The sequence below is a fragment of the Ambystoma mexicanum genome, chromosome 7q, assembly GCF_040938575.1.
Source record: "Ambystoma mexicanum isolate Mex_15411 chromosome 7q, UKY_AmexF1_1, whole genome shotgun sequence".
NCBI lineage: Eukaryota > Metazoa > Chordata > Amphibia > Caudata > Ambystomatidae > Ambystoma > Ambystoma mexicanum.
Genome location: NC_090941.1, coordinates 1,133,472,123 through 1,133,493,735, shown reverse-complemented (window position 1 = coordinate 1,133,493,735; position 21,613 = coordinate 1,133,472,123).

Sequence of the window (21,613 nt, the reverse complement as noted above, 5' to 3'; positions counted from 1 at the left end):
CATAGCCACTGTGCAGGGCTTCTAGACCACTCTGAATACACCTCGCCACTCCAGGCAAGGGCCACCTGAGACCTAGAGTAGAGATGTCCCCAATAATAAAAACATAGCCACTGTGCAGGCCTTCAAGACCGCTCTGAATACACCTCGCCACATCAGGCAAGGGCCACCTGAGACCTAGAGTAGAGATGCCCCCAATAATAAGAACATAGCCACTGTGCAGGCCTTCAAGACCACTCTGAATACACCTCGCCACTCCAGGCAAGGGCCACCTGAGACCTAGAGTAGAGATGCCCCCCCAATAATAAGAACACAGCCACTGTGCAGGGCTTCTAGACCACTCTGAATACACCTCACCACTCCAGGCAAGGGCCACCCGAGACCTAGAGTAGAGATGCCCCCAATAATAAGAACATAGCCACTGTGCAGGCCTTCAAGACTGCTCTGAATACACCTCGCCACTCCAGGCACAGGGCACCTGAGACCTAGAGTAGCGATGCCCCCAATAATAAGAGCATAGCCACTGTGCCTAAAAGACCGCTCTGAATACACCTCACCACTCGAGGCAAGAGCCACCTGAGACCTAGAGTAGAGATGCCCCCAATAATAAGAACATAGCCACTGTGCAGGCCTTCAAGACCACTCTGAATACACCTCACCACTCCAGGCAAGGGCCACCTGAGACCTAGAGTACAGATGCCCCCAATAATAAGAACATAGCCACTGTGCAGGCCTTCAAGACAGCTCTGAATACACCTCACCACTCCAGGCAAGGGCCACCGGAGACCTAGAGTAGAGATGCCCCCACTAATAAGAACATAGCCACTGTGCAGGGCTTTTAGACCACTCTGAATACACCTCGCCACTCCAGGCAAGGGCCACCTGAGACCTAGAGTAGAGATGTCCCCAATAATAAAAACATAGCCACTGTGCAGGCCTTCAAGACCACTCTGAATACACCTCACCACTCCAGGCAAGGGCCACCTGAGACCTCGAGTAGAGATTCCCCCCTATAATAAGAACATAGCCACTGTGCAGGCCTTCAAGACCGCTCTGAATACACCTCGCCCCTCCAGACAAGGGCCACCTGAGACCTAGAGTAGAGATGCCCCCAGTAATAAGAACATAGCCACTGTGCAGGCCTTCAAGACAACTCTGAATACACCTCACCCCTCCAGGCAAGGGCCACCTGAGACCTAGAGTACAGATGCCCCCAATAATAAGAACATAGCCACTGTGCAGGCCTTCAAAACAGCTCTGAATACACCTCACCACTCCAGGCAAGGGCCACCTGAGACCTAGAGTAGAGATGCCCCCAATAATAAGAACATAGCCACTGTGCAGGCCTTCGAGACCACTCTGAATACACCTCGCCACTCCAGGCAAGGGCCACCTGAGACCTAGAGCAGAGATGCCCCCAATAATAAGAACAAAGCCACTGTGCAGGCCTTCAACACCACTCTGAATACACCTCGCCACTCCAGGCAAGGGCCACCTGAGACCTAGAGTAGAGATGCCCCCCAATAATAAGAACACAGCCACTGTGCAGGGCTTCTAGACCACTGTGAATACACCTCACCACTCCAGGCAAGGGCCACCCGAGACCTAGAGTAGAGATGCCCCCAATAATAAGAACATAGCCACTGTGCAGGCCCTCAAGACCGCTCTGAATCAGTGGTCGAAGTGACCGAAAAATAGTAGTGGAACTGTGTTCGCTGCTGGTCTGCCCCATTCCACACAAAACCCATCACTGCGCCCCCTCCCACACACAATCCAAAACCCCAAACAAACACACCATCCATTTTTGGGAATGTGCAGTGCACTGAAGTGCAAGCTTCAACTTCTTCCTACACTTTTATTTTAAAACTAAACCATTGCAGAACGGTTTCTTGTTAAAATAAAAGTATAGGAACAGTTAAACTTAAAAATAAAAAGTATAGGAGCACCGCTCCTGACCGCTCCCGCTCACTTCGACCTCTGCTCTGAATACACCTCGCCACTCCAGGCATAGGGCACCTGAGACCTAGAGTAGAGATGCCCCCAATAATAAGAGCATAGCCACTGTGCCTAAAAGACCGCTCTGAATACATCTCACCACTCGAGGCAAGAGCCACCTGAGACCTAAAGTAGAGATTCCCCCCAATAATAAGAACATAGCCACTGTGCAGGGCTTCAAGACCGCTCTGAAAACACCTCACCACTCCAGGCAAGGGCCACCTGAGACCTAGAGTAGAGATGCCTCCCAATAATAAGAACATAGCCACTGTGCAGGCCTTCAAGACCACTCTGAATACACCTCACCACTCCAGGCAAGAGCCACCTGAGACCTAAAGTAGAGATTCCCCCCAATAATAAGAACATAGCCACTGTGCAGGGCTTCAAGACCGCTCTGAAAACACCTCACCACTCCAGGCAAGGGCCACCTGAGACCTAGAGTAGAGATGCCTCCCAATAATAAGAACATAGCCACTGTGCAGGCCTTCAAGACCGCTCTGAATACACCTCGCCACTCCAGGCAAGGGCCATCTGAGACCTAGAGTACAGATGCCCCCAATAATATGAACATAGCCACTGTGCAGGCCTTCAAGACAGCTCTGAATACACCTCACCACTCCAGGCAAGGGCCACCGGAGACCTAGAGTAGAGATGCCCCCAATAATAAGAACATAGCCACTGTGCAGGCCTTCAAGACCGCTCTGAATACACCTCACCACTCCAGGCAAGGGCCACCCGAGACCTAGAGTAGAGATGCCCCCAATAATAAGAACATAGCCACTGTGCAGGCCTTCAAGACCGCTCTGAATACACCTCGCCACTCCAGGCAAGGGCCACCTGAGACCTAGAGTACAGATGCCCCCAATAATAAGAACATAGCCACTGTGCAGGCCTTGAAGACAGCTCTGAATACACCTCACCACTCCAGGCAAGGGCCACCTGAGACCTAGAGTAGAGATTCCCCCAATAATAAGAACATAGCCACTGTGCAGGCCTTCAAGACCGCTCTGAATACACCTCGCCACTCCAGGCAAGGGCCACCCGAGACCTAGAGTAGAGATGCCCCCAATAATAAGAACATAGCCACTGTGCAGGGCTTCTAGACCACTCTGAATACACCTCGCCACTCCAGGCAAGGGCCACCTGAGACCTAGAGTAGAGATGTCCCCAATAATAAAAACATAGCCACTGTGCAGGCCTTCAAGACCGCTCTGAATACACCTCGCCACTCCAGGCAAGGGCCACCTGAGACCTAGAGTAGAGATGCCCCCAATAATAAGAACATAGCCACTGTGCAGGCCTTCAAGACCACTCTGAATACACCTTGCCACTCCAGGCAAGGGCCACCTGAGACCTAGAGTAGAGATGCCCCCCAATAATAAGAACACAGCCACTGTGCAGGGCTTCTAGACCACTCTGAATACACCTCACCACTCCAGGCAAGGGCCACCCGAGACCTAGAGTAGAGATGCCCCCAATAATAAGAACATAGCCACTGTGCAGGCCTTCAAGACTGCTCTGAATACACCTCGCCACTCCAGGCACAGGGCACCTGAGACCTAGAGTAGCGATGCCCCCAATAATAAGAGCATAGCCACTGTGCCTAAAAGACCGCTCTGAATACACCTCACCACTCGAGGCAAGAGCCACCTGAGACCTAGAGTAGAGATGCCCCCAATAATAAGAACATAGCCACTGTGCAGGCCTTCAAGACCACTCTGAATACACCTCACCACTCCAGGCAAGGGCCACCTGAGACCTAGAGTAGAGATGCCTCCCAATAATAAGAAAATAGCCACTGTGCAGGCCTTCAAGACCGCTCTGAATACACCTCGCCACTCCAGGCAAGGGCCACCTGAGACCTAGAGTACAGATGCCCCCAATAATAAGAACATAGCCACTGTGCAGGCCTTCAAGACAGCTCTGAATACACCTCACCACTCCAGGCAAGGGCCACCGGAGACCTAGAGTAGAGATGCCTCCCAATAATAAGAACATAGCCACTGTGCAGGGCTTTTAGACCACTCTGAATACACCTCGCCACTCCAGGCAAGGGCCACCTGAGACCTAGAGTAGAGATGTCCCCAATAATAAAAACATAGCCACTGTGCAGGCCTTCAAGACCACTCTGAATACACCTCACCACTCCAGGCAAGGGCCACCTGAGACCTAGAGTAGAGATGTCCCCAAATAATAAGTACATAGCCACTGTGCAGGCCTTCAAGACCACTCTGAATACACCTCACCACTCCAGGCAAGGGCCACCTGAGACCTAGAGTAGAGATGCCCCCAGTAATAAGAACATAGCCACTGTGCAGGCCTTCAAGACAACTCTGAATACACCTCACCCCTCCAGGCAAGGGCCACCTGAGACCTAGAGTAGAGATGCCCCCAATAATAAGAACATAGCCACTGTGCAGGCCTTCGAGACCACTCTGAATACACCTCGCCACTCCAGGCAAGGGCCACCTGAGACCTAGAGCAGAGATGCCCCCAATAATAAGAACAAAGCCACTGTGCAGGCCTTCAACACCACTCTGAATACACCTCGCCACTCCAGGCAAGGGCCACCTGAGACCTAGAGTAGAGATGCCCCCCAATAATAAGAACACAGCCACTGTGCAGGGCTTCTAGACCACTGTGAATACACCTCACCACTCCAGGCAAGGGCCACCCGAGACCTAGAGTAGAGATGCCCCCAATAATAAGAACATAGCCACTGTGCAGGCCCTCAAGACCGCTCTGAATCAGTGGTCGAAGTGACCGAAAAATAGTAGTGGAACTGTGTTCGCTGCTGGTCTGCCCCATTCCACACAAAACCCATCACTGCGCCCCCTCCCACACACAATCCAAAACCCCAAACAAACACACCATCCATTTTTGGGAATGTGCAGTGCACTGAAGTGCAAGCTTCAACTTCTTCCTACACTTTTATTTTAAAACTAAACCATTGCAGAACGGTTTCTTGTTAAAATAAAAGTATAGGAACAGTTAAACTTAAAAATAAAAAGTATAGGAGCACCGCTCCTGACCGCTCCCGCTCACTTCGACCTCTGCTCTGAATACACCTCGCCACTCCAGGCTCAGGGCACCTGAGACCTAGAGTAGAGATGCCCCCAATAATAAGAGCATAGCCACTGTGCCTAAAAGACCGCTCTGAATACATCTCACCACTCGAGGCAAGAGCCACCTGAGACCTAAAGTAGAGATTCCCCCCAATAATAAGAACATAGCCACTGTGCAGGGCTTCAAGACCGCTCTGAAAACACCTCACCACTCCAGGCAAGGGCCACCTGAGACCTAGAGTAGAGATGCCTCCCAATAATAAGAACATAGCCACTGTGCAGGCCTTCAAGACCACTCTGAATACACCTCACCACTCCAGGCAAGAGCCACCTGAGACCTAAAGTAGAGATTCCCCCCAATAATAAGAACATAGCCATTGTGCAGGGCTTCAAGACCGCTCTGAAAACACCTCACCACTCCAGGCAAGGGCCACCTGAGACCTAGAGTAGAGATGCCTCCCAATAATAAGAACATAGCCACTGTGCAGGCCTTCAAGACCGCTCTGAATACACCTCGCCACTCCAGGCAAGGGCCATCTGAGACCTAGAGTACAGATGCCCCAATAATAAGAACATAGCCACTGTGCAGGCCTTCAAGACAGCTCTGAATACACCTCACCACTCCAGGCAAGGGCCACCGGAGACCTAGAGTAGAGATGCCCCCAATAATAAGAACATAGCCACTGTGCAGGCCTTCAAGACCGCTCTGAATACACCTCGCCACTCCAGGCAAGGGCCACCTGAGACCTAGAGTAGAGATGCCCCCAATAATAAGAACATAGCCACTGTGCAGGCCTTCAAGACCACTCTGAATACACCTCGCCACTCCAGGCAAGGGCCACCTGAGACCTAGAGTAGAGATGCCCCCCAATAATAAGAACACAGCCACTGTGCAGGGCTTCTAGACCACTCTGAATACACCTCACCACTCCAGGCAAGTGCCACCCGAGACCTAGAGTAGAGATGCCCCCAATAATAAGAACATAGCCACTGTGCAGGCCTTCAAGACTGCTCTGAATACACCTCGCCACTCCAGGCACAGGGCACCTGAGACCTAGAGTAGAGATGCCCCCAATAATAAGAGCATAGCCACTGTGCCTAAAAGACCGCTCTGAATACACCTCACCACTCGAGGCAAGAGCCACCTGAGACCTAGAGTAGAGATGCCCCCAATAATAAGAACATAGCCACTGTGCAGGCCTTCAAGACCACTCTGAATACACCTCACCACTCCAGGCAAGGGCCACCTGAGACCTAGAGTAGAGATGCCTCCCAATAATAAGAAAATAGCCACTCTGCAGGCCTTCAAGACCGCTCTGAATACACCTCGCCACTCCAGGCAAGGGCCACCTGAGACCTAGAGTACAGATGCCCCCAATAATAAGAACATAGCCACTGTGCAGGCCTTCAAGACAGCTCTGAATACACCTCACCACTCCAGGCAAGGGCCACTGGAGACCTAGAGTAGAGATGCCCCCAATAATAAGAACATAGCCACTGTGCAGTCCTTCAAGACCGCTCTGAATACACCTCACCACTCCAGGCAAGGGCCACCCGAGCCCTAGAGTAGAGATGCCCCCAATAATAAGAACATAGCCACTGTGCAGGCTTTCAAGACCGCTCTGAATACACCTCGCCACTCCAGGCAAGGGCCACCTGAGACCTAGAGTACAGATGCCCCCAATAATAAGAACATAGCCACTGTGCAGGCCTTCAAGACAGCTCTGAATACACCTCACCACTCCAGGCAAGGGCCACCTGAGACCTAGAGTAGACATTCCCCCAATAATAAGAACATAGCCACTGTGCAGGGCTTTTAGACCACTCTGAATACACCTTGCCACTCCAGGCAAGGGCCACCTGAGACCTAGAGTAGAGATGTCCCCAATAATAAAAACATAGCCACTGTGCAGGCCTTCAAGACCACTCTGAATACACCTCACCACTCCAGGCAAGGGCCACCTGAGACCTCGAGTAGAGATTCCCCCCTATAATAAGAACATAGCCACTGTGCAGGCCTTCAAGACCACTCTGAATACACCTCGCCCCTCCAGACAAGGGCCACCTGAGACCTCGAGTAGAGATTCCCCCCTATAATAAGAACATAGCCACTGTGCAGGCCTTCAAGACCGCTCTGAATACACCTCGCCCCTCCAGACAAGGGCCACCTGAGACCTAGAGTAGAGATGCCCCCAGTAATAAGAACATAGCCACTGTGCAGGCCTTCAAAACAGCTCTGAATACACCTCACCACTCCAGGCAAGGGCCACCTGAGACCTAGAGTAGAGATGCCCCCGAATAATAAGAACATAGCCACTGTGCAGGCCCTCAAGACCGCTCTGAATCAGTGGTCGAAGTGACCGAAAAATAGTAGTGGAACTGTGTTCGCTGCTGGTCTGCCCCATTCCACACAAAACCCATCACTGCGCCCCCTCCCACACACAATCCAAAACCCCAAACAAACACACCATCCATTTTTGGGAATGTGCAGTGCACTGAAGTGCAAGCTTCAACTTCTTCCTACACTTTTATTTTAAAACTAAACCATTGCAGAACGGTTTCTTGTTAAAATAAAAGTATAGGAACAGTTAAACTTAAAAATAAAAAGTATAGGAGCACCGCTCCTGACCGCTCCCGCTCACTTCGACCTCTGCTCTGAATACACCTCGCCACTCCAGGCACAGGGCACCTGAGACCTAGAGTAGAGATGCCCCCAATAATAAGAGCATAGCCACTGTGCCTAAAAGACCGCTCTGAATACATCTCACCACTCGAGGCAAGAGCCACCTGAGACCTAAAGTAGAGATTCCCCCCAATAATAAGAACATAGCCACTGTGCAGGGCTTCAAGACCGCTCTGAAAACACCTCACCACTCCAGGCAAGGGCCACCTGAGACCTAGAGTAGAGATGCCTCCCAATAATAAGAACATAGCCACTGTGCAGGCCTTCAAGACCACTCTGAATACACCTCACCACTCCAGGCAAGAGCCACCTGAGACCTAAAGTAGAGATTCCCCCCAATAATAAGAACATAGCCACTGTGCAGGGCTTCAAGACCGCTCTGAAAACACCTCACCACTCCAGGCAAGGGCCACCTGAGACCTAGAGTAGAGATGCCTCCCAATAATAAGAACATAGCCACTGTGCAGGCCTTCAAGACCGCTCTGAATACACCTCGCCACTCCAGGCAAGGGCCATCTGAGACCTAGAGTACAGATGCCCCCAATAATAAGAACATAGCCACTGTGCAGGCCTTCAAGACAGCTCTGAATACACCTCACCACTCCAGGCAAGGGCCACCGGAGACCTAGAGTAGAGATGCCCCCAATAATAAGAACATAGCCACTGTGCAGGCCTTCAAGACCGCTCTGAATACACCTCACCACTCCAGGCAAGGGCCACCCGAGACCTAGAGTAGAGATGCCCCCAATAATAAGAACATAGCCACTGTGCAGGCCTTCAAGACCGCTCTGAATACACCTCGCCACTCCAGGCAAGGGCCACCTGAGACCTAGAGTACAGATGCCCCCAATAATAAGAACATAGCCACTGTGCAGGCCTTGAAGACAGCTCTGAATACACCTCACCACTCCAGGCAAGGGCCACCTGAGACCTAGAGTAGAGATTCCCCCAATAATAAGAACATAGTCACTGTGCAGGCCTTCAAGACCGCTCTGAATACACCTCGCCACTCCAGGCAAGGGCCACCCGAGACCTAGAGTAGAGATGCCCCCAATAATAAGAACATAGCCACTGTGCAGGGCTTCTAGACCACTCTGAATACACCTCGCCACTCCAGGCAAGGGCCACCTGAGACCTAGAGTAGAGATGTCCCCAATAATAAAAACATAGCCACTGTGCAGGCCTTCAAGACCGCTCTGAATACACCTCGCCACTCCAGGCAAGGGCCACCTGAGACCTAGAGTAGAGATTCCCCCCAATAATAAGAACATAGCCACTGTGCAGGGCTTCAAGACCGCTCTGAAAACACCTCACCACTCCAGGCAAGGGCCACCTGAGACCTAGAGTAGAGATGCCTCCCAATAATAAGAACATAGCCACTGTGCAGGCCTTCAAGACTGCTCTGAATACACCTCGCCACTCCAGGCAAGGGCCATCTGAGACCTAGAGTACAGATGCCCCCAATAATAAGAACATAGCCACTGTGCAGGCCTTCAAGACAGCTCTGAATACACCTCACCACTCCAGGCAAGGGCCACCGGAGACCTAGAGTAGAGATGCCCCCAATAATAAGAACATAGCCACTGTGCAGGCCTTCAAGACCGCTCTGAATACACCTCACCACTCCAGGCAAGGGCCACCCGAGACCTAGAGTAGAGATGCCCCCAATAATAAGAACATAGCCACTGTGCAGGCCTTCAAGACCGCTCTGAATACACCTCGCCACTCCAGGCAAGGGCCACCTGAGACCTAGAGTACAGATGCCCCCAATAATAAGAACTTAGCCACTGTGCAGGCCTTGAAGACAGCTCTGAATACACCTCACCACTCCAGGCAAGGGCCACCTGAGACCTAGAGTAGAGATTCCCCCAATAATAAGAACATAGCCACTGTGCAGGCCTTCAAGACCGCTCTGAATACACCTCGCCACTCCAGGCAAGGGCCACCCGAGACCTAGAGTAGAGATGCCCCCAAAAATAAGAACATAGCCACTGTGCAGGGCTTCTAGACCACTCTGAATACACCTCGCCACTCCAGGCAAGGGCCACCTGAGACCTAGAGTAGAGATGTCCCCAATAATAAAAACATAGCCACTGTGCAGGCCTTCAAGACCGCTCTGAATACACCTCGCCACTCCAGGCAAGGGCCACCTGAGACCTAGAGTAGAGATGCCCCCAATAATAAGAACATAGCCACTGTGCAGGCCTTCAAGACCACTCTGAATACACCTCGCCACTCCAGGCAAGGGCCACCTGAGACCTAGAGTAGAGATGCCCCCCAATAATAAGAACACAGCCACTGTGCAGGGCTTCTAGACCACTCTGAATACACCTCACCACTCCAGGCAAGGGCCACCCGAGACCTAGAGTAGAGATGCCCCCAATAATAAGAACATAGCCACTGTGCAGGCCTTCAAGACTGCTCTGAATACACCTCGCCACTCCAGGCACAGGGCACCTGAGACCTAGAGTAGCGATGCCCCCAATAATAAGAGCATAGCCACTGTGCCTAAAAGACCGCTCTGAATACACCTCACCACTCGAGGCAAGAGCCACCTGAGACCTAGAGTAGAGATGCCCCCAATAATAAGAACATAGCCACTGTGCAGGCCTTCAAGACCACTCTGAATACACCTCACCACTCCAGGCAAGGGCCACCTGAGACCTAGAGTAGAGATGCCTCCCAATAATAAGAAAATAGCCACTGTGCAGGCCTTCAAGACCGCTCTGAATACACCTCGCCACTCCAGGCAAGGGCCACCTGAGACCTAGAGTACAGATGCCCCCAATAATAAGAACATAGCCACTGTGCAGGCCTTCAAGACAGCTCTGAATACACCTCACCACTCCAGGCAAGGGCCACCGGAGACCTAGAGTAGAGATGCCCCCACTAATAAGAACATAGCCACTGTGCAGGGCTTTTAGACCACTCTGAATACACCTCGCCACTCCAGGCAAGGGCCACCTGAGACCTAGAGTAGAGATGTCCCCAATAATAAAAACATAGCCACTGTGCAGGCCTTCAAGACCACTCTGAATACACCTCACCACTCCAGGCAAGGGCCACCTGAGACCTCGAGTAGAGATTCCCCCCTATAATAAGAACATAGCCACTGTGCAGGCCTTCAAGACCGCTCTGAATACACCTCGCCCCTCCAGACAAGGGCCACCTGAGACCTAGAGTAGAGATGCCCCCAGTAATAAGAACATAGCCACTGTGCAGGCCTTCAAGACAACTCTGAATACACCTCACCCCTCCAGGCAAGGGCCACCTGAGACCTAGAGTACAGATGCCCCCAATAATAAGAACATAGCCACTGTGCAGGCCTTCAAAACAGCTCTGAATACACCTCACCACTCCAGGCAAGGGCCACCTGAGACCTAGAGTAGAGATGCCCCCAATAATAAGAACATAGCCACTGTGCAGGCCTTCGAGACCACTCTGAATACACCTCGCCACTCCAGGCAAGGGCCACCTGAGACCTAGAGCAGAGATGCCCCCAATAATAAGAACAAAGCCACTGTGCAGGCCTTCAACACCACTCTGAATACACCTCGCCACTCCAGGCAAGGGCCACCTGAGACCTAGAGTAGAGATGCCCCCCAATAATAAGAACACAGCCACTGTGCAGGGCTTCTAGACCACTGTGAATACACCTCACCACTCCAGGCAAGGGCCACCCGAGACCTAGAGTAGAGATGCCCCCAATAATAAGAACATAGCCACTGTGCAGGCCCTCAAGACCGCTCTGAATCAGTGGTCGAAGTGACCGAAAAATAGTAGTGGAACTGTGTTCGCTGCTGGTCTGCCCCATTCCACACAAAACCCATCACTGCGCCCCCTCCCACACACAATCCAAAACCCCAAACAAACACACCATCCATTTTTGGGAATGTGCAGTGCACTGAAGTGCAAGCTTCAACTTCTTCCTACACTTTTATTTTAAAACTAAACCATTGCAGAACGGTTTCTTGTTAAAATAAAAGTATAGGAACAGTTAAACTTAAAAATAAAAAGTATAGGAGCACCGCTCCTGACCGCTCCCGCTCACTTCGACCTCTGCTCTGAATACACCTCGCCACTCCAGGCACAGGGCACCTGAGACCTAGAGTAGAGATGCCCCCAATAATAAGAGCATAGCCACTGTGCCTAAAAGACCGCTCTGAATACATCTCACCACTCGAGGCAAGAGCCACCTGAGACCTAAAGTAGAGATTCCCCCCAATAATAAGAACATAGCCACTGTGCAGGGCTTCAAGACCGCTCTGAAAACACCTCACCACTCCAGGCAAGGGCCACCTGAGACCTAGAGTAGAGATGCCTCCCAATAATAAGAATATAGCCACTGTGCAGGCCTTCAAGACCACTCTGAATACACCTCACCACTCCAGGCAAGAGCCACCTGAGACCTAAAGTAGAGATTCCCCCCAATAATAAGAACATAGCCACTGTGCAGGGCTTCAAGACCGCTCTGAAAACACCTCACCACTCCAGGCAAGGGCCACCTGAGACCTAGAGTAGAGATGCCTCCCAATAATAACAACATAGCCACTGTGCAGGCCTTCAAGACCGCTCTGAATACACCTCGCCACTCCAGGCAAGGGCCATCTGAGACCTAGAGTACAGATGCCCCCAATAATAAGAACATAGCCACTGTGCAGGCCTTCAAGACAGCTCTGAATACACCTCACCACTCCAGGCAAGGGCCACCGGAGACCTAGAGTAGAGATGCCCCCAATAATAAGAACATAGCCACTGTGCAGGCCTTCAAGACCGCTCTGAATACACCTCACCACTCCAGGCAAGGGCCACCCGAGACCTAGAGTAGAGATGCCCCCAATAATAAGAACATAGCCACTGTGCAGGCCTTTAAGACCGCTCTGAATACACCTCGCCACTCCAGGCAAGGGCCACCTGAGACCTAGAGTACAGATGCCCCCAATAATAAGAACATAGCCACTGTGCAGGCCTTGAAGACAGCTCTGAATACACCTCACCACTCCAGGCAAGGGCCACCTGAGACCTAGAGTAGAGATTCCCCCAATAATAAGAACATAGCCACTGTGCAGGCCTTCAAGACCGCTCTGAATACACCTCGCCACTCCAGGCAAGGGCCACCCGAGACCTAGAGTAGAGATGCCCCCAATAATAAGAACATAGCCACTGTGCAGGGCTTCTAGACCACTCTGAATACACCTCGCCACTCCAGGCAAGGGCCACCTGAGACCTAGAGTAGAGATGTCCCCAATAATAAAAACATAGCCACTGTGCAGGCCTTCAAGACCGCTCTGAATACACCTCGCCACTCCAGGCAAGGGCCACCTGAGACCTAGAGTAGAGATGCCCCCAATAATAAGAACATAGCCACTGTGCAGGCCTTCAAGACCACTCTGAATACACCTCGCCACTCCAGGCAAGGGCCACCTGAGACCTAGAGTAGAGATGCCCCCCAATAATAAGAACACAGCCACTGTGCAGGGCTTCTAGACCACTCTGAATACACCTCACCACTCCAGGCAAGGGCCACCCGAGACCTAGAGTAGAGATGCCCCCAATAATAAGAACATAGCCACTGTGCAGGCCTTCAAGACTGCTCTGAATACACCTCGCCACTCCAGGCACAGGGCACCTGAGACCTAGAGTAGCGATGCCCCCAATAATAAGAGCATAGCCACTGTGCCTAAAAGACCGCTCTGAATACACCTCACCACTCGAGGCAAGAGCCACCTGAGACCTAGAGTAGAGATGCCCCCAATAATAAGAACATAGCCACTGTGCAGGCCTTCAAGACAGCTCTGAATACACCTCACCACTCCAGGCAAGGGCCACCTGAGACCTAGAGTAGACATTCCCCCAATAATAAGAACATAGCCACAGTGCAGGGCTTTTAGACCACTCTGAATACACCTCGCCACTCCAGGCAAGGGCCACCTGAGACCTAGAGTAGATATGTCCCCAATAATAAAAACATAGCCACTGTGCAGGCCTTCAAGACTGCTCTGAATACACCTCACCACTCCAGGCAAGGGCCACCTGAGACCTAGAGTAGAGATGCCCCCAATAATAAGAACATAGCCACTGTGCAGGCCGTCAAGACTGCTCTGAATACACTTCGCCACTCCAGGCAAGGGCCACCGAGACCTAGAGTAGGGATGCCCCCAATAATAAGAACATAGCCACTGTGCAGGGCTTTTAGACCACTCTGAATACACCTCGCCACTCCAGGCAAGGGCCACCTGAGACCTAGAGTAGAGATGTCCCCAATAATAAAAACATAGCCACTGTGCAGGCCTTCAAGACCACTCTGAATACACCTCACCACTCCAGGCAAGGGCCACCTGAGACCTAGAGTAGAGATGTCCCCAAATAATAAGTACATAGCCACTGTGCAGGCCTTCAAGACCACTCTGAATACACCTCACCACTCCAGGCAAGGGCCACCTGAGACCTAGAGTAGAGATGCCCCCAGTAATAAGAACATAGCCACTGTGCAGGCCTTCAAGACAACTCTGAATACACCTCACCCCTCCAGGCAAGGGCCACCTGAGACCTAGAGTAGAGATGCCCCCAATAATAAGAACATAGCCACTGTGCAGGCCTTCGAGACCACTCTGAATACACCTCGCCACTCCAGGCAAGGGCCACCTGAGACCTAGAGCAGAGATGCCCCCAATAATAAGAACAAAGCCACTGTGCAGGCCTTCAACACCACTCTGAATACACCTCGCCACTCCAGGCAAGGGCCACCTGAGACCTAGAGTAGAGATGCCCCCCAATAATAAGAACGCAGCCACTGTGCAGGGCTTCTAGACCACTGTGAATACACCTCACCACTCCAGGCAAGGGCCACCCGAGACCTAGAGTAGAGATGCCCCCAATAATAAGAACATAGCCACTGTGCAGGCCCTCAAGACCGCTCTGAATCAGTGGTCGAAGTGACCGAAAAATAGTAGTGGAACTGTGTTCGCTGCTGGTCTGCCCCATTCCACACAAAACCCATCACTGCGCCCCCTCCCACACACAATCCAAAACCCCAAACAAACACACCATCCATTTTTGGGAATGTGCAGTGCACTGAAGTGCAAGCTTCAACTTCTTCCTACACTTTTATTTTAAAACTAAACCATTGCAGAACGGTTTCTTGTTAAAATAAAAGTATAGGAACAGTTAAACTTAAAAATAAAAAGTATAGGAGCACCGCTCCTGACCGCTCCCGCTCACTTCGACCTCTGCTCTGAATACACCTCGCCACTCCAGGCTCAGGGCACCTGAGACCTAGAGTAGAGATGCCCCCAATAATAAGAGCATAGCCACTGTGCCTAAAAGACCGCTCTGAATACATCTCACCACTCGAGGCAAGAGCCACCTGAGACCTAAAGTAGAGATTCCCCCCAATAATAAGAACATAGCCACTGTGCAGGGCTTCAAGACCGCTCTGAAAACACCTCACCACTCCAGGCAAGGGCCACCTGAGACCTAGAGTAGAGATGCCTCCCAATAATAAGAACATAGCCACTGTGCAGGCCTTCAAGACCACTCTGAATACACCTCACCACTCCAGGCAAGAGCCACCTGAGACCTAAAGTAGAGATTCCCCCCAATAATAAGAACATAGCCATTGTGCAGGGCTTCAAGACCGCTCTGAAAACACCTCACCACTCCAGGCAAGGGCCACCTGAGACCTAGAGTAGAGATGCCTCCCAATAATAAGAACATAGCCACTGTGCAGGCCTTCAAGACCGCTCTGAATACACCTCGCCACTCCAGGCAAGGGCCATCTGAGACCTAGAGTACAGATGCCCCAATAATAAGAACATAGCCACTGTGCAGGCCTTCAAGACAGCTCTGAATACACCTCACCACTCCAGGCAAGGGCCACCGGAGACCTAGAGTAGAGATGCCCCCAATAATAAGAACATAGCCACTGTGCAGGCCTTCAAGACCGCTCTGAATACACCTCGCCACTCCAGGCAAGGGCCACCTGAGACCTAGAGTAGAGATGCCCCCAATAATAAGAACATAGCCACTGTGCAGGCCTTCAAGACCACTCTGAATACACCTCGCCACTCCAGGCAAGGGCCACCTGAGACCTAGAGTAGAGATGCCCCCCAATAATAAGAACACAGCCACTGTGCAGGGCTTCTAGACCACTCTGAATACACCTCACCACTCCAGGCAAGTGCCACCCGAGACCTAGAGTAGAGATGCCCCCAATAATAAGAACATAGCCACTGTGCAGGCCTTCAAGACTGCTCTGAATACACCTCGCCACTCCAGGCACAGGGCACCTGAGACCTAGAGTAGAGATGCCCCCAATAATAAGAGCATAGCCACTGTGCCTAAAAGACCGCTCTGAATACACCTCACCACTCGAGGCAAGAGCCACCTGAGACCTAGAGTAGAGATGCCCCCAATAATAAGAACATAGCCACTGTGCAGGCCTTCAAGACCACTCTGAATACACCTCACCACTCCAGGCAAGGGCCACCTGAGACCTAGAGTAGAGATGCCTCCCAATAATAAGAAAATAGCCACTCTGCAGGCCTTCAAGACCGCTCTGAATACACCTCGCCACTCCAGGCAAGGGCCACCTGAGACCTAGAGTACAGATGCCCCCAATAATAAGAACATAGCCACTGTGCAGGCCTTCAAGACAGCTCTGAATACACCTCACCACTCCAGGCAAGGGCCACCGGAGACCTAGAGTAGAGATGCCCCCAATAATAAGAACATAGCCACTGTGCAGTCCTTCAAGACCGCTCTGAATACACCTCACCACTCCAGGCAAGGGCCACCCGAGCCCTAGAGTAGAGATGCCCCCAATAATAAGAACATAGCCACTGTGCAGGCTTTCAAGACCGCTCTGAATACACCTCGCCACTCCAGGCAAGGGCCACCTGAGACCTAGAGTACAGATGCCCCCAATAATAAGAACATAGCCACTGTGCAGACCTTCAAGACAGCTCTGAATACACCTCACCACTCCAGGCAAGGGCCACCTGAGACCTAGAGTAGACATTCCCCCAATAATAAGAACATAGCCACTGTGCAGGGCTTTTAGACCACTCTGAATACACCTTGCCACTCCAGGCAAGGGCCACCTGAGACCTAGAGTAGAGATGTCCCCAATAATAAAAACATAGCCACTGTGCAGGCCTTCAAGAACACTCTGAATACACCTCACCACTCCAGGCAAGGGCCACCTGAGACCTCGAGTAGAGATTCCCCCCTATAATAAGAACATAGCCACTGTGCAGGCCTTCAAGACCGCTCTGAATACACCTCGCCCCTCCAGACAAGGGCCACCTGAGACCTCGAGTAGTGATTCCCCCCTATAATAAGAACATAGCCACTGTGCAGGCCTTCAAGACCGCTCTGAATACACCTCGCCCCTCCAGACAAGGGCCACCTGAGACCTAGAGTAGAGATGCCCCCAGTAATAAGAACATAGCCACTGTGCAGGCCTTCAAAACAGCTCTGAATACACCTCACCACTCCAGGCAAGGGCCACCTGAGACCTAGAGTAGAGATGCCCCCCAATAATAAGAACACAGCCACTGTGCAGGGCTTCTAGACCACTGTGAATACACCTCACCACTCCAGGCAAGGGCCACCCGAGACCTAGAGTAGAGATGCCCCCAATAATAAGAACATAGCCACTGTGCAGGCCCTCAAGACCGCTCTGAATCAGTGGTCGAAGTGACCGAAAAATAGTAGTGGAACTGTGTTCGCTGCTGGTCTGCCCCATTCCACACAAAACCCATCACTGCGCCCCCTCCCACACACAATCCAAAACCCCAAACAAACACACCATCCATTTTTGGGAATGTGCAGTGCACTGAAGTGCAAGCTTCAACTTCTTCCTACACTTTTATTTTAAAACTAAACCATTGCATAACGGTTTCTTGTTAAAATAAAAGTATAGGAACAGTTAAACTTAAAAATAAAAAGTATAGGAGCACCGCTCCTGACCGCTCCCGCTCACTTCGACCTCTGCTCTGAATACACCTCGCCACTCCAGGCACAGGGCACCTGAGACCTAGAGTAGAGATGCCCCCAATAATAAGAGCATAGCCACTGTGCCTAAAAGACCGCTCTGAATACATCTCACCACTCGAGGCAAGAGCCACCTGAGACCTAAAGTAGAGATTCCCCCCAATAATAAGAACATAGCCACTGTGCAGGGCTTCAAGACCGCTCTGAAAACACCTCACCACTCCAGGCAAGGGCCACCTGAGACCTAGAGTAGAGATGCCTCCCAATAATAAGAACATAGCCACTGTGCAGGCCTTCAAGACCACTCTGAATACACCTCACCACTCCAGGCAAGAGCCACCTGAGACCTAAAGTAGAGATTCCCCCCAATAATAAGAACATAGCCACTGTGCAGGGCTTCAAGACAGCTCTGAATACACCTCACCACTCCAGGCAAGGGCCACCGGAGACCTAGAGTAGAGATGCCCCCAATAATAAGAACATAGCCACTGTGCAGGCCTTCAAGACCGCTCTGAATACACCTCACCACTCCAGGCAAGGGCCACCCGAGACCTAGAGTAGAGATGCCCCCAATAATAAGAACATAGCCACTGTGCAGGCCTTCAAGACCGCTCTGAATACACCTCGCCACTCCAGGCAAGGGCCACCTGAGACCTAGAGTACAGATGCCCTCAATAATAAGAACATAGCCACTGTGCAGGCCTTGAAGACAGCTCTGAATACACCTCACCACTCCAGGCATGGGCCACCTGAGACCTAGAGTAGAGATTCCCCCAATAATAAGAACATAGCCACTGTGCAGGCCTTCAAGACCGCTCTGAATACACCTCGCCACTCCAGGCAAGGGCCACCCGAGACCTAGAGTAGAGATGCCCCCAATAATAAGAACATAGCCACTGTGCAGGGCTTCTAGACCACTCTGAATACACCTCGCCACTGCAGGCAAGGGCCACCTGAGACCTAGAGTAGAGATGTCCCCAATAATAAAAACATAGCCACTGTGCAGGCCTTCAAGACCGCTCTGAATACACCTCGCCACTCCAGGCAAGGGCCACCTGAGACCTAGAGTAGAGATGCCCCCAATAATAAGAACATAGCCACTGTGCAGGCCTTCAAGACCACTCTGAATACACCTCGCCACTCCAGGCAAGGGCCACCTGAGACCTAGAGTAGAGATGCCCCCCAATAATAAGAACACAGCACTGTGCAGGGCTTCTAGACCACTCTGAATACACCTCACCACTCCAGGCAAGGGCCACCCGAGACCTAGAGTAGAGATGCCCCCAATAATAAGAACATAGCCACTGTGCAGGCATCAAGACTGCTCTGAATACACCTCGCCACTCCAGGCACAGGGCACCTGAGACCTAGAGTAGCGATGCCCCCAATAATAAGAGCATAGCCACTGTGCCTAAAAGACCGCTCTGAATACACCTCACCACTCGAGGCAAGAGCCACCTGAGACCTAGAGTAGAGATGCCCCCAATAATAAGAACATAGCCACTGTGCAGGCCTTCAAGACCACTCTGAATACACCTCACCACTCCAGGCAAGGGCCACCTGAGACCTAGAGTAGAGATGCCTCCCAATAATAAGAAAATAGCCACTGTGCAGGCCTTCAAGACCGCTCTGAATACACCTCGCCACTCCAGGCAAGGGCCACCTGAGACCTAGAGTACAGATGCCCCCAATAATAAGAACATAGCCACTGTGCAGGCCTTCAAGACAGCTCTGAATACACCTCACCACTCCAGGCAAGGGCCACCGGAGACCTAGAGTAGAGATGCCCCCACTAATAAGAACATAGCCACTGTGCAGGGCTTTTAGACCACTCTGAATACACCTCGCCACTCCAGGCAAGGGCCACCTGAGACCTAGAGTAGAGATGTCCCCAATAATAAAAACATAGCCACTGTGCAGGCCTTCAAGACCACTCTGAATACACCTCACCACTCCAGGCAAGGGCCACCTGAGACCTCGAGTAGAGATTCCCCCCTATAATAAGAACATAGCCACTGTGCAGGCCTTCAAGACCGCTCTGAATACACCTCGCCCCTCCAGACAAGGGCCACCTGAGACCTAGAGTAGAGATGCCCCCAGTAATAAGAACATAGCCACTGTGCAGGCCTTCAAGACAACTCTGAATACACCTCACCCCTCCAGGCAAGGGCCACCTGAGACCTAGAGTACAGATGCCCCCAATAATAAGAACATAGCCACTGTGCAGGCCTTCAAAACAGCTCTGAATACACCTCACCACTCCAGGCAAGGGCCACCTGAGACCTAGAGTAGAGATGCCCCCAATAATAAGAACATAGCCACTGTGCAGGCCTTCGAGACCACTCTGAATACACCTCGCCACTCCAGGCAAGGGCCACCTGAGACCTAGAGCAGAGATGCCCCCAATAATAAGAACAAAGCCACTGTGCAGGGCTTCTAGACCACTGTGAATACACCTCACCACTCCAGGCAAGGGCCACCCGAGACCTAGAGTAGAGATGCCCCCAATAATAAGAACATAGCCACTGTGCAGGCCCTAAAGACCGCTCTGAATCAGTGGTCGAAGTGACCGAAAAATAGTAGTGGAACTGTGTTCGCTGCTGGTCTGCCCCATTCCACACAAAACCCATCACTGCGCCCCCTCCCACACACAATCCAAAACCCCAAACAAACACACCATCCATTTTTGGGAATGTGCAGTGCACTGAAGTGCAAGCTTCAACTTCTTCCTACACTTTTATTTTAAAACTAAACCATTGCAGAACGGTTTCTTGTTAAAATAAAAGTATAGGAACAGTTAAACTTAAAAATAAAAAGTATAGGAGCACCGCTCCTGACCGCTCCCGCTCACTTCGACCTCTGCTCTGAATACACCTCGCCACTCCAGGCACAGGGCACCTGAGACCTAGAGTAGAGATGCCCCCAATAATAAGAGCATAGCCACTGTGCCTAAAAGACCGCTCTGAATACATCTCACCACTCGAGGCAAGAGCCACCTGAGACCTAAAGTAGAGATTCCCCCCAATAATAAGAACATAGCCACTGTGCAGGGCTTCAAGACCGCTCTGAAAACACCTCACCACTCCAGGCAAGGGCCACCTGAGACCTAGAGTAGAGATGCCTCCCAATAATAAGAACATAGCCACTGTGCAGGCCTTCAAGACCACTCTGAATACACCTCACCACTCCAGGCAAGAGCCACCTGAGACCTAAAGTAGAGATTCCCCCCAATAATAAGAACATAGCCACTGTGCAGGGCTTCAAGACCGCTCTGAAAACACCTCACCACTCCAGGCAAGGGCCACCTGAGACCTAGAGTAGAGATGCCTCCCAATAATAAGAACATAGCCACTGTGCAGGCCTTCAAGACCGCTCTGAATACACCTCGCCACTCCAGGCAAGGGCCATCTGAGACCTAGAGTACAGATGCCCCCAATAATAAGAACATAGCCACTGTGCAGGCCTTCAAGACAGCTCTGAATACACCTCACCACTCCAGGCAAGGGCCACCGGAGACCTAGAGTAGAGATGCCCCCAATAATAAGAACATAGCCACTGTGCAGGCCTTCAAGACCGCTCTGAATACACCTCACCACTCCAGGCAAGGGCCACCCGAGACCTAGAGTAGAGATGCCCCCAATAATAAGAACATAGCCACTGTGCAGGCCTTCAAGACCGCTCTGAATACACCTCGCCACTCCAGGCAAGGGCCACCTGAGACCTAGAGTACAGATGCCCCCAATAATAAGAACATAGCCACTGTGCAGGCCTTGAAGACAGCTCTGAATACACCTCACCACTCCAGGCAAGGGCCACCTGAGACCTAGAGTAGAGATTCCCCCAATAATAAGAACATAGCCACTGTGCAGGCCTTCAA